This window comes from Anabrus simplex, chromosome X (genome assembly GCF_040414725.1).
Source record: "Anabrus simplex isolate iqAnaSimp1 chromosome X, ASM4041472v1, whole genome shotgun sequence".
Taxonomy (NCBI): Eukaryota; Metazoa; Arthropoda; class Insecta; order Orthoptera; family Tettigoniidae; genus Anabrus; species Anabrus simplex.
Window position 1 is genome coordinate 102,910,907 of NC_090279.1, and position 15,045 is coordinate 102,925,951.

The 15,045-nt window shown below is 33.8% G+C and overlaps 1 long non-coding RNA gene across 1 annotated transcript in view; it reads left to right on the forward strand.

The window, feature by feature from the left end:
* The window catches only part of LOC136886289 (uncharacterized), a 57,463-nt gene extending 44,848 nt beyond the window's left edge, over window positions 1-12,615 (forward strand). The window contains exon 3 of the long non-coding RNA XR_010861759.2: window positions 12,444-12,615. This is a non-coding gene — a long non-coding RNA (uncharacterized lncRNA). The remainder of the gene's footprint in view (window positions 1-12,443) is intronic.
* Window positions 12,616-15,045: the final 2,430 nt, after the last annotated feature.

The window sequence follows — 15,045 nt, forward strand, 5'->3', positions numbered from 1 at the left end:
ATTCAGTTTTATTTCTACTCATACAGAATGTAGTTCAGTTTTATTTGCTACTCATACAGAATGTAGTTCAGTTTTATTTCTACTCATACAGAATGTAGTTCAGTTTTATTTGCTACTCATACAGAATATAGTTCAGTTTTATTTGCTACTCATAGAGAATGTAATTCAGTTTTATTTGCTACTCATACAGAATGTAATTCAGTTTTATTTCTACTCATACAGAATGTAGTTCAGTTTTATTTGCTACTCATACAGAATGTAGTTCAGTTTTATTTGCTACTCATACGGAATGTAGTTCAGTTTTATTTGCTACTCATACAGAATGTAGTTCAGTTTTATTTGCTACTCATACAGAATGTAGTTCAGTTGTATTTGCTAATCATACAGAATGTAGTTCAGTTTTATTTAGTACTCATACAGAATGTAATTCAGTTGTATTTGCTACTCATACAGAATGTAGTTCAGTTGTATTTGCTAATCATACAGAATGTAGTTCAGTTTTATTCGCTACTCATACAGAATGTAATTCAGTTTGATTTAGTACTCATACAGAATGTAGTTCAGTTGTATTTGCTACTCATACAGAATGTAATTCTGTTTGATTTAGTACTCATACAGAATGTAGTTCAGTTGTATTTGCTAATCATACAGAATATAGTTCAGTTGTATTTGCTACTCATACAGAATGTAATTCAGTTTTATTTAGTGCTCATACAGAATGTAGTTCAGTTTTATTTGCTACTCATACGGAATGTAGTTCAGTTTTATTTAGTACTCATACAGAATGTAGTTTTGTTGTATTTGCTACTCATACAGAATGTAGTTTTGTTGTATTTGCTACTCATACAGAATGTAGTTCAGTTGTATTTGCTACTCATACAGAATGTAGTTCATTTTTATTTAGTACTCATACAGAATGTAGTTCAGTTGTATTTGCTACTCATACAGAATGTAATTCAGTTCTATTTGCTACTCATACAGAATGTAATTCAGTTTTATTTAGTACTCATACAGAATGTAGTTCAGTTGTATTTGCTAATCACACAGAATGTAATTCAGTTTTATTTAGTACTCATACAGAATGTAGTTCAGTTGTATTTGCTACTCATACAGAATGTAATTCAGTTTTATTTAGTACTCATACAGAATGTAGTTCAGTTGTATTTGCTACTCATACAGAATGTAGTTCAGTTGTATTTGCTAATCACACAGAATGTAATTCAGTTTTATTTAGTACTCATACAGAATGTAGTTCAGTTGTATTTGCTAATCATACAGAATGTAATTCAGTTCTATTTGCTACTCATACAGAATGTAATTCACTTTTATTTGCTAATCATACAGAATGTAGTTCAGTTGTATTTGTTACTCATACAGAATGTAGTTCAGTTGTATTTGCTACTCATACAGAATGTAGTTCAGTTGTATTTGCTACTCATACAGAATGTAGTTCAGTTGTATTTGCTACTGATACAGAATGTAGTTCAGTTGTATTTGCTACTCATACAGAATGCAGTTCAGTTTTATTTAGTACTCATACAGAATGTAGTTCAGTTGTATTTGCTACTGATACAGAATGTAGTTCAGTTGTATTTGCTACTCATACAGAATGTAGTTCAGTTTTATTTAGTACTCATACAGAATGCAGTTCAGTTTTATTTGCTACTCATACGGAATGTAGTTCAGTTTTATTTAGTACTCATACAGAATGTAGTTCAGTTGTATTTGCTACTCATACAGAATGTAGTTCAGTTGTATTTGTTACTCATACAGAATGCAGTTCAGTTTTATTTAGTACTCATACAGAATGTAGTTCAGTTTTATTTAGTACTCATACAGAATGTAGTTCAGTTGTATTTGCTACTCATACAGAATGTAATTCAGTTCTATTTGCTACTCATACAGAATGTAATTCACTTTTATTTGCTAATCATACAGAATGTAATTCACTTTTATTTGCTACTCATACAGACTGTAGTTCAGTTGTATTTGCTACTCATACAGAATGTAATTCAGTTTTATTTAGTACTCATACAGACTGTAGTTCAGTTTTATTTAGTACTCATACAGACTGTAGTTCAGTTGTATTTGCTACTCATACAGAATGTAATTCAGTTCTATTTGCTACTCATACAGAATGTAATTCACTTTTATTTGCTACTCATACAGAATGTAATTCAGTTCTATTTGCTACTCATACAGAATGTAATTCACTTTTATTTGCTACTCATACAGACTGTAGTTCAGTTGTATTTGCTAATCACACAGAATGTAATTCAGTTTTATTTAGTACTCATACAGAATGTAGTTCAGTTGTATTTGCTAATCATACAGAATGTAATTCAGTTCTATTTGCTACTCATACAGAATGTAATTCACTTTTATTTGCTACTCATACAGACTGTAGTTCAGTTGTATTTGCTACTCATACAGAATGTAATTCAGTTTTATTTAGTACTCATACAGAATGTAGTTCAGTTTTATTTAGTACTCATACAGACTGTAGTTCAGTTGTATTTGCTACTCATACAGAATGTAATTCAGTTTTATTTGTTACTCATACAGAATGCAGTTCAGTTTTATTTAGTACTCATACAGAATGTAGTTCAGTTGTATTTGCTACTCATACAGAATGTAATTCAGTTCTATTTGCTACTCATACAGAATGTAATTCACTTTTATTTGCTAATCATACAGAATGTAATTCACTTTTATTTGCTACTCATACAGAATGTAATTCAGTTTTATTTGCTACTCATACAGAATGTAGTTCAGTTGTATTTAGTACTCATACAGAATGTAGTTCAGTTGTATTTGCTACTCATACAGAATGTAGTTCAGTTGTATTTGCTACTCATACAGAATGTAGTTCAGTTGTATTTGCTACTCATACAGAATGTAGTTCAGTTGTATTTGCTACTCATACAGAATGTAGTTCAGTTGTATTTGCTACTCATACAGAATGTAATTCAGTTGTATTTGTTACTCATACAGAATGTAGTTCAGTTGTATTTGCTACTCATACAGAATGCAGTTCAGTTTTATTTAGTACTCATACAGAATGTAATTCAGTTGTATTTGCTACTCATACAGAATGTAGTTCAGTTGTATTTGCTACTCATACAGAATGTAATTCAGTTTTATTTAGTACTCATACAGAATGTAGTTCAGTTGTATTTGCTACTCATACAGAATGTAATTCTGTTTGATTTAGTACTCATACAGAATGTAGTTCAGTTGTATTTGCTACTCATACAGAATGTAGTTCAGTTGTATTTGCTACTCATACAGAATGTAGTTCAGTTGTATTTAGTACTCATACAGAATGTAGTTCAGTTGTATTTGCTACTCATACAGAATGTAGTTCAGTTGTATTTGCTACTCATACAGAATGTAATTCAGTTTTATTTAGTACTCATACAGAATGTAGTTCAGTTGTATTTGCTACTCATACAGAATGTAATTCTGTTTGATTTAGTACTCATACAGAATGTAGTTCAGTTGTATTTGCTAATCATACAGAATATAGTTCAGTTGATTTGCTACTCATACAGAATGCTGTTCAGTTGTATTTGCTACTCATACAGAATGTAATTCAGTTTTATTTAGTACTCATACAGAATGTAGTTCAGTTGTATTTGCTACTCATACAGAATGTAATTCAGTTTTATTTAGTACTAATCTATATATATAATGTAACTTGTCCTGACTGACTGACTGACTGACTGACTGACTGACTGACTGACTGACTGACTGACTGACTGACTGACTGATTCATCATCGCCGACCCAAAATTACTGGACATAAATGAATGAAATTTTGAGGATATATTCATATTAAGATGTAGGTGCTCGCTAAGAGAGGATTTTTGGATATTCCGTCGCTAAGGGGGTGAAAAGGGGGTGTGAAATTTTAAAATGAGTGTATCTATATCTCAAAACTTTAAAAGTTTACACATGTGAAAATTGGTATTTAGAATCTTCTTTAAAAATAAGGAAACCCGTATTTTTTTATTTTCAGAAAATCCCAATAGAATGGGTGAAAGAGGGTGAAAAAGTGGTTGAATGCCATTTAATCAGGATACCGGTACTTATATCTCAAAAACCGCAGACATTACAGACCTGAAAATTGGAACTTTTGTTCGCTTTTAAAAATTAAGAAACACGTATTTTTTTGTTTTTGGAAAATCCAATTAATAGGAGGGTGAAAAATCCCAATAGGAGGGGTAAAAAGAGGTGAAAAAGGGGTTGAATGCCTTTAAAGAGAATGCTTATATCTCAGAAACTGAAGATATTACAGACCTGAAAATTGGTGTTTGGGGTCTCCTTTAAAAATAAAGAAACACGTATTTTTTGTTTTTGGAAAATACAATTCATGCTGGGGCTGAAAAGGGGGTGAAATTTTAAAATGAGTGTATCTATATCTCAAAACTTTTAAAGCTTATAGATGTAAAATTTGGTATTTAATATCTCCTTTAAAAATAAAGAGATACAATTTTTTTTTGTTTTCGGAAAATCCCAATAGGAAGGGTGGAAAAGGGTGAAAAACGGGTTGAATGCCTTTAATGTAGCTACTTATATTTCAGAACCTGAAGATATTACAGACCTGAAAACTGGTGTTTGGAATCTCCTTTAAAAATATAGAAACACGTATTTTTTTAGTTTCGGAAAATCCAATTAATCGGGGGGGGGGGGGCGGTGAAAAGAGGGCGAATTTTTAAAACGAGTGTATCTATATCTCAAAACGTTTAAAGTTTATAGATGTAAAAATTGGTATTTAGAATCTCCTTTAAAAATAAAGAAACATGTATTTTTTGTTTTCGGAAAATCCCAATAGGAAGGGTGGAAAAGGGTGAAAAAAAAGGTTGAATGCCTTTAATGAGGCTAATTATATTTCAGAACCTGGAGATATTACAGACCTGAAAATTGGTATTTGGGATCTACTTTAAAACTAAAGAAGCAGGTATTTTTTCGTTTTTGGAAAATCCAAATATGGGGGGTGAAAATGGGGGGGGGGTGAATTTTTAAAATAAGTGTGTCTACATATTAAAACTTTAAAAGTTTACAGAAGTAAAAATTGGTACTTAGAATCTCCCTTAAAAATGAAGGAAAACGTATTTTTTTCTTTTCTGTAAATCCCAATAGGATGGGTTTAAAAGGGTGAATAATAGGTTGAATGCCTTTAATGAGGATACATATATCTCAGAAACTGAAGATATTACAGAACTGAACATTTGTATATGGGATCTCCTTTAAAAACAAAGACACACGTATTTTTTTGCTTTTGGTAAATCCAATTAATGGCGGTTGAACAGGAGTGACAAATTGGGGTGAATTTTTTGAAAGACTATATCTACAGAATATCTGAGAAACGTAAATTGTTGCAGACGTAAAAAGTGTGTATTTTGAATCTCCTGTAAATGTAAAGAAACATAGGTGATTTGTATTTGGAAACTCCACTTAAGGGGAACTAAAAGTGGTGAAATTTTAAAATGAGAATTTCTACAGTATATCTCAAAAAAGTTAACATGTTACAGAATTGAAAAATTGTATTTTTTATCTTATTAAAAATAAAAAATCAACATGTATTTTTAGTTTTCGGAAATACCACTTGGGTGGAGATAGTGTTGATTTATTTTAATATATATATTTATTGAACGAATCAACGACTTCCCGCAATTACGGGTTGCCACAATGGACAAAGTAAAGCATATCAGGATAGAGAAAGTTTTTATCATATAGAAATATAGTGATAATAAGGATTTCTTAGATTATGGAGGTGCGAACAGGTGAGATTTCAGGATTTGTACTGATCCACGTATGAAGATGTTACAGACGTGAAATTTGATGTTTTGAATCTGCTTTAAAAAGTAAAGAAACGCGTAATTTCCGAAAATCCAATGAGGGGGTGGGGTGAAGTTATTGAAAAATTAATAGACTTAATTGTATGAGAATACTTACATCTAATAAAAACTATATTTGTTACAGGCGTGAAAATTTGTATTTGGATCTCCTTTAAAATCAAAGAAAAACGCGTTTTGGGGGGGAATAATCTAGGAGGGGGCGGGAGTGAAAAGGAGTTGAGTTCCTTTCATGAGGACACATAAATCAAAAACTGAAGAAGTTAGAGTCGTGATAATTGGTATTTAGAAGATACTTTACAATTAAAGAAACGAGTTTGTTGCAGGAAAATTCACTTTGGGGGGAGGGGGTGTGAAAGATGTGAAAATAGTGAATTATTTTTATGGGGATACATATATCTCAAAACTGAAGGTTATAGACGTGAACATTGGAGTTAGGAATCTCTTTTAAACATAAAGAAACACGCCTTCTTTTCTTTTTTGCGGGGGGGGGGGGAGGGATGAAACTAACGACGGTGGGGTGTAAAAGGAGGTTAGACCAATTGATTTTACTGTATATTCATTCCATTCCTGACCCTGTCGAATGACTGGAAACAGGCTGTGGATTTTTGATGTACTTATTCTGAGCATAAACCAATCATTTTTAATCTTTCCTGGGTTCGTTTTCAAGAGCCATCTTTTCCTTCGGAGAACGTTCTTTGATTACAGTACATTCTCCTGGCATATAAATAAAAATTAAAAACATTTGAAATAAACGATAGGAATGAGATTGACTGTCCAATTGTTCACCTCTATAATAAGGTCAATAATGCACGCAAGTATGTCATTCGTATCGCCAGAAATTCCGCGTACTTGCCTACGCGCGATAATGGTGCTGGTCACAATGTCAAAAATGACAATGGCAGCAGATGAAATTTACCGCCAATTAGCGGTATTGCATCTTGCTGTGGGGTCCAGAACATCTATAATAATAATAATAATAATAATAATAATAATAATAATAATAATAATAATAATAATAATAATAATAATAATAATAATAATAATAATAATAATAATAATAATAATAATCTGGACCGTCGTCAAATGTGCGGACCGCGCTGGAAACGGGTCTGGATGGGTAATGACTACAAATGCAGTCCGGCCGCGGGTTCAGTACTGCCAAGGCACCCAAGAAGACACCACGCCGAATCTCCTCAAGAATTTGATCCATATTAAAAATGCTTATAGGAAAAGATGGCAAACTTTTAGGGAACGAACAAACCGGGTGGAATACATGGTCCTAGCCCGGGAAGTACGAAAGCGATTGCTGGAAAGAAAGATTGAAAAATGGGAGGGAACTTGCCGTAATCTCTCAGAAAACGAGTCAGATCTCAAATTTTGACGGATTATATATAAATCGATATCCATTCAATTATAAATTTCAGTATAATACCGTAGCGAAGCACGGGTATCTTGCTAGTACATAATATAGTTCAGTTGTATTTGCTACTCATACAGAATGTAGTTCAGTTGTATTTGCTAATCATACAGAATGTAGTTCAGATTTATTTAGCACTAATACAGAATATAGTTCAGTTGTATTTGCTAATCATACAGAATGTAGTTCAGTTTTATTTAGTACTCATACAGAATTTAATTCAGTTGCATTTGCTACTCATACAGAAAATAGTCCAGTTGTATTTGCTACTCATACAGAATGTAGTTCAGTTGTATTTACTACTCATACAGAATGTAGTTCAGATTTATTTAGTACTCATACAGAAAATAGTTCAGTTGTATTTGCTACTCATACAGAATGTAGTTCAGTTGTATTTGCTAATCATACAGAATGTAGTTCATTTTTATTTAGTACTCATACAGAATGTAATTCATTTGTATTTGCTACTCATACAGAAAATAATTCAGTTGTATTTGCTACTCATACAGAATGTAGTTCAGATTTAATTAGTACTCATACAGAAAATAGTTCAGTCGTATTTGCTACTCATAGAGAATGTAGTTCAGTTGTATTTGCTACTCATACAGAATGTAGTTCAGTTGTATTTGCTAATCATACAGGATGGAGTTCAGTTTTATTTGCTACTCATACAGGATGTAGTTCAGTTTTATTTGATACTCATACAGAATGTAGTTCAGTTGTATTTGCTAATCATACAGGATGTAGTTCAGTTTTATTTGCTACTCATACAGAATGTAGTTCAGTTGTATTTGCTACTCATACAGAATGTAGTTCAGTTGTATTTGCTAATAATACAGGATGTAGTTCAGTTTTATTTGCTACTCATACAGGATGTAGTTCAGTTTTATTTGCTACTCATACAGAAAATAGTTCATTTGTATTTGCTACTCATACAGAAAATAGTTCAGTTGTATTTGCTACTCATACAGAATGTAGTTCAGTTGTATTTGCTACTCATACAGGATGTAGTTCAGTTTTATTTGCTACTCATACAGAAAATAGTTCATTTGTATTTGCTACTCATACAGAAAATAGTTCAGTTGTATTTGCTACTCATACAGAAAATAGTTCATTTGTATTTGCTACTCATACAGAAAATAGTCCAGTTGTATTTGCTACTCATACAGAATGTAGTTCAGTTGTATTTGCTAATCATACAGAATGTAGTTCATTTTTATTTAGTACTCATACAGAATGTAATTCATTTGTATTTGCTACTCATACAGAAAATAATTCAGTTGTATTTGCTACTCATACAGAATGTAGTTCAGATTTAATTAGTACTCATACAGAAAATAGTTCAGTCGTATTTGCTACTCATAGAGAATGTAGTTCAGTTGTATTTGCTACTCATACAGAATGTAGTCAAGTTCTATTTGCTAATCATACAGAATGCAATTCATTTGTATTTGCTAATCATACAGAATGTAATTCATTTGTATTTGTTACTCATACAGAATGCAATTCAGTTCTATTTGCTAATCATACAGAATGTAATTCATTTGTATTTGCTAATCATACAGAATGTAGTTCAGTTTTATTTAGTACTCATACAGAATGTAGTTCAGTTGTATTTGCTAATCATACAGAATGTAATTCAGTTGTATTTGCCACTCATACGGAATGTAGTTCAGTTTTATTTAGTACTCATACAGAATGTAGTTCAGTTCTATTTGCTAATCATACAGAATGCAATTCATTTGTATTTGCTACTCATACAGAATGTAGTTCAGTTGTATTTGCTACTCATACAGAATGTAGTTCAGTTTTATTTGCTAATCACACAGAATGTAATTCAGTTGTATTTGCTACTCATACAGAATGTAGTTCAGTTGTATTTGCTACTCATACAGAATGTAGTTCAGTTGTATTTGCTAATCATACAGAATGTAATTCAGTTTCATTTGCTACTCATACAGAATGTAATTCAGTTGTATTTGCTACTCATACAGAATGTACTTCAGTTTCATTTGCTACTCATACAGAATGTAGTTCAGATTTATTTGCTACTCATACAGAACGTAATTCAGTTTTATTTAGTACTCATACAGAATGCAATTGATTTGTATTTGCTAATCATACAGAATGTAATTCACTTGTATTTGCTACTCATACAGAATGTAGTTCAGTTGTATTTGCTAATAATACAGAATGTAATTCATTTGTATTTGCTAATCATACAGAAAGTAGTTCAGTTTTATTTAGTACTCATACAGAATGTAGTTCAGATGTATTTGCTACTCATACAGAAAGTAATTCAGTTGTATTTGCTAATCATACAGAATGTAATTCAGTTGTATTTGCTACTCATACAGAATGTAATTCAGTTGTATTTGCTACTCATACAGAATGTAGTTCAGTTTTATTTGCTACTCATACAGAATGTAATTCAGTTGTATTTGCTACTCATACAGAATGCAGTTCAGTTTTATTTAGTACTCATACAGAATGTAATTCAGTTGTATTTGCTACTCATACAGAATGTAATTCAGTTTTATTTGCTACTCATACAGAATGTAATTCAGTTTCATTTGCTACTCATACAGAATGTAGTTCAGTTTTATTTGCTACTCATACAGAACGTAATTCAGTTGTATTTGCTACTCATACAGAATGTAATTCAGTAGTAATTGCTACTCATACAGAATGTAATTCAAATTTATTTGCTACTGATACAGAATGTAATTCAGTTTTATTTGCTACTCATACAGAATGTAATTCAGTTTTATTTAGTACTCATACGGACTGTAATTCAGTTGTATTTGCTACTCATACAGAATGTAATTCAGTTTTATTTGCTACTCATACAGAATGTAATTGAGTTGTATTTGCTACTCATACAGAATGTAGTTCAGTTTTATTTGCTACTCATACAGAATGTAATTCAGTTGTATTTGCTAATCATACAGAATGTAGTTCAGATTTATTTGCTAATCACACAGAATGTAATTCAGTTGTATTTGCTACTCATACAGAATGTAGTTCAGTTGTATTTGCTACTCATACAGAATGTAATTCAGTTTTATTTGCTACTCATACAGAATGTAATTCAGTTTTATTTGCTACTCATACAGAATGTAATTCAGTTTTATTTGCTACTCATACAGAATGTAGTTCAGTTTTATTTGCTACTCATACAGAATGTAACTCAGTTGTATTTTCTACTCATACAGAATGTAGTTCAAATTTATTTGCTACTCATACAGAATGTAATTCAGTTTTATTTGCTACTCATACAGAATGTAATTCAGTTTTATTTAGTACTCATACAGAATGTAATTCACTTTTATTTGCTACTCATACAGAATGTAGTTCAGTTTTATTTGCTACTCATACGGAATGTAGTTCAGTTTTATTTGCTGCTCATAAAGAATGTAATTCAGTTGTATTTGCTACTCATACAGAATGTAGTTCAGTTTTATTTAGTACTCATACAGAATGTAATTCAGTTGTATTTGCTACTCATACAGAATGTAATTCAGTTTTATTTGCTACTCACAGAATGTAATTCATTTTTATTTGCTAATCATACAGAATGTAGTTCAGTTGTATTTGCTACTCATACAGAATGCAGTTCAGTTTTATTTAGTACTCATACAGAATGTAATTCAGTTGTATTTGCTACTCATACAGAATGTAGTTCATTTTTATTTAGTACTCATACAGAATGTAGTTCAGTTGTATTTGCTAATCATACAGAATGTAGTTCAGTTTTATTTAGTACTCATACAGAATATAGTTCAGTTTCATTTGCTACTCATACAGAATGTAGTCTAGTTCTATTTGCTAATCATACAGAATGTAATTCATTTGTATTTGCTAATCATACAGAATATAGTTCAGTTTTATTTAGTACTCATACAGAATGTAGTTCAGTTGTATTTGCTAATCATACAGAATGTAATTCAGTTGTATTTGCCACTCATACGGAATGTAGTTCAGTTTTATTTAGTACTCATACAGAATGTAGTTCAGTTCTATTTGCTAATCATACAGAATGCAATTCATTTGTATTTGCTACTCATACAGAATGTAGTTCAGTTGTATTTGCTACTCATACAGAATGTAGTTCAGTTTTATTTGCTAATCACACAGAATGTAATTCAGTTGTATTTGCTACTCATACAGAATGTAGTTCAGTTGTATTTGCTACTCATACAGAATGTAGTTCAGTTGTATTTGCTAATCATACAGAATGTAATTCAGTTTCATTTGCTACTCATACAGAATGTAATTCAGTTGTATTTGCTACTCATACAGAATGTAATTCAGTTGTATTTGCTACTCATACAGAATGTAATTCAGTTGTATTTGCTACTCATACAGAATTTAGTTCAGTTTTATTTGCTACTCATACAGAATGTAATTCAGTTGCATTTGCTAATCATACAGAATGTAGTTCAGTTTTATTTGCTAATCACACAGAATGTAATTCAGTTGTATTTGCTACTCATACAGAATGTAATTCAGTTGCATTTGCTAATCATACAGAATGTAGTTCAGTTTTATTTGCTAATCACACAGAATGTAATTCAGTTGTATTTGCTACTCATACAGAATGTAATTCAGTTGTATTTGCTACTCATACAGAATGTAATTCAGTTTTATTTGCTACTCATACAGAATGTAGTTGAGTTTTATTTGCTACTCATACAGAATGTAGTTCAGTTGTATTTGCTACTCATACAGAATGTAATTAAGTTTTATTTGCTACTCATACAGAATGTAATTCAGTTGCATTTGCTAATCATACAGAATGTAGTTCAGTTTTATTTGCTAATCACACAGAATGTAATTCAGTTGTATTTGCTACTCATACAGAATGTAATTCAGTTGTATTTGCTACTCATACAGAATGTAGTTGAGTTTTATTTGCTACTCATACAGAATGTAGTTGAGTTTTATTTGCTACTCATACAGGGTGTAGTTCAGTTTTATTTGCTACTCATACAGAATGTAATTCAGTTTTATTTCTAATCATACAGAATGTAGTTCAGTTTTATTTGCTACTCATACAGAATGTAGTTCAGTTTTATTTGCTACTCATACAGGATGTAGTTCAGTTGTATTTGCTAATAGCGGCCACCATTAGTGTTCATGTGGTAAACTTCTCTGTGGTAGGTTTCGCCAAGGAACTCAACAGTCACTGGACGCTTCATAATGCCGGAATTGCCGTGCTGCCGACTGAACTGAAGAACTTCCATAGCTCTTGAATAGGACGAACTTTTCTCTCAAGTTTTCAACCATGCTTTTTTCTGTACTCTAATAAAATTAAAAAATTAATTATTTTGAATTTTGTAATTACTTTTTTAATTATGTTAGGTTTTACTAAGCCATTACTTTTCGTCTGGGGTTATCTTTAATTTGAAGTGGTGTGCGAGCATGTGATGTCTTGTATTTATCCAGTGCTGCACTGTAACATATGAACCTACGAAATATTCGGGAAGCTAGAAACAAAAATCAAAGAATGGGTTTACTCGTGTCTAGCGGATGCGCTACCACGCTGCTATGCTGTTTGACTCGTGTCTAGCGGATGCGCTACCACGCTGCTATGCTGTTTGACTCGTGTCTAGCGGATGCGCTACCACGCTGCTATGCTATTTGACTCGTGTCTAGCGGATGCGCTACAACGCTGCTATGCTATTTGACTGGTGTCTAGCGGATGCGCTACAACGCTGCTATGCTATTTGACTCGTGTCTAGCGGATGCGCTACCACGCTGCTATGCTATTTGACTCGTGTCTAGCGGATGCGCTACCACGCTGCTATGCTGTTTGACTCGTGTCTAGCGGATGCGCTACCACGCTGCTATGCTGTTTGACTCGTGTCTAGCGGATGCGCTACAACGCTGCTATGCTATTTGACTCGTGTCTAGCGGATGCGCTACAACGCTGCTATGCTATTTGACTCGTGCCTAGCGGATGCGCTACCACGCTGCTATGCTATTTGACTCGTGCCTAGCGGATGCGCTACCACGCTGCTATGCTATTTGACTCGTGCCTAGCGGATGCGCTACCACGCTGCTATGCTATTTGACTCGTGTCTAGCGGATGCGCTACCACGCTGCTATGCTATTTGACTCGTGTCTAGCGGATGCGCTACCACGCTCCTATGCTATGTCTTGAGGAAGAAGCCCATTGTTATGACAGAGATAATGGTTTCCTTATCTGAGAGCCCGGAACGACAGGGTGTTCAACAATTTGCACAGCAATCTCATGATGAATGGGCGAAATGTTTGGGTTTTTAAAAATATTGTTTAGGCAAATACTGGGTTCGTTTCCCTGCTAGGTTTGGGGTCTGTGGGCTAGTTCGATGTCCACTCAGCTTATGTGATTACAAGTGAAGAGCTTTCTGACGGAGAAATGCCGGCTTTGGTCTAGAAAGTCAAGAATAACAGTCGAGAGGACTTGTTGTGCTGACCACATCAACCCTGAGGCCTTCGGGCTGAGCAGCGGTCGCTTGGTAGGCCATGGCTTATCGGGGCTGTTGTGCCATTTCTTGTCACTAGATAGCGTGCTAGAAGCTCTCCACAGAGCTCATATCGAGTGAAGGTTGATGCTGTTTGATCATGATTTGTTCGTCAAATGGACATGTTAAGCCTCCCGGAGACCCGTCAGGAGTAGGCTATGTGCCGGCACCGTCTTGTGTTCGCGTCTCCTCGCAGTCCTGAAAATGGTCTTCCATGGTTTCCGATTTTCATACAACGTAAAGCAGGCTGACATGTATTATTCCTTACCAGTGCTCCTTCGACGCCGTTTGATGTTGCATATTTTATTGTTTTGATCATATTTCGCTCGTTTTACTGATTTGATTACAATTTCAGCGGTTTTCAGGAGGTACGCATAATCTGCGTCGAGTTTCAAACACGGAACACCTGATTCCAAGAATCTTGTGGCTAGACACGACACGCGTGAATCACTTAGATGCAAACAAGTACGTTCCATGTTCTCCCCCTTTCAATAGACTGGCCTCAATAAACCTCAGCGTCCGACAGAAACCACCGACCGAGAATTGCACCCTCTGTGTCATCTCTCATCGGTTGACTGAAACTTCACTCCCCGCTCCACGGCATGGCACTTGGCTCACTTAATCACCTGAGATGCTGGAAATGTTCACCTCCTGCATCCACATATTTCTGGCATCGCCTTAGGAAACTCCAATTCACACGCGTAGGTTCGTCTTCTCTCATCATCATCATCTTCTTTTGGAGCCATTTCCAACCTCAGGCTGGGTCTTCTCCATCCACCACTTTCCTTCTCTCGCTTTCGTCCGGTTCCCTCCTCTCCTTTGCACCCTTCAGTCATCTGTCTCTAAGTCTCCTTCCCTTCAACTCCATTTCCAACATCTTTCTTGGTATCCTCTCTTCTTACATTCTCTTATCATGTCCATACCACTGCAAACTTGTTCCCTCTATCATTTTCCGTAGGGGTACGTCATTTGCCAGTTCCCGAACACTGTCATTTCTTACTCTGTACATTCTTGTTAAACCTACTCCACACCTCTGAAAGCTGTGTATCCTATCTTTATCCCTTTTCTCCATCACCCACGTTTCTGATCCGTATGTCAAACTTAGGCCCGGATTGCGTGAGTAGACTCTGTGACCAACACTGTGAGAAGTATCATGGTTTACAGTGCAAGCGTAGGCAACAGCTTGCTAATGAATAGTGGACATGACAATTAAAAGTGCAAACAAATTTGGTGACAATAAGTGGAAAGATATTTTA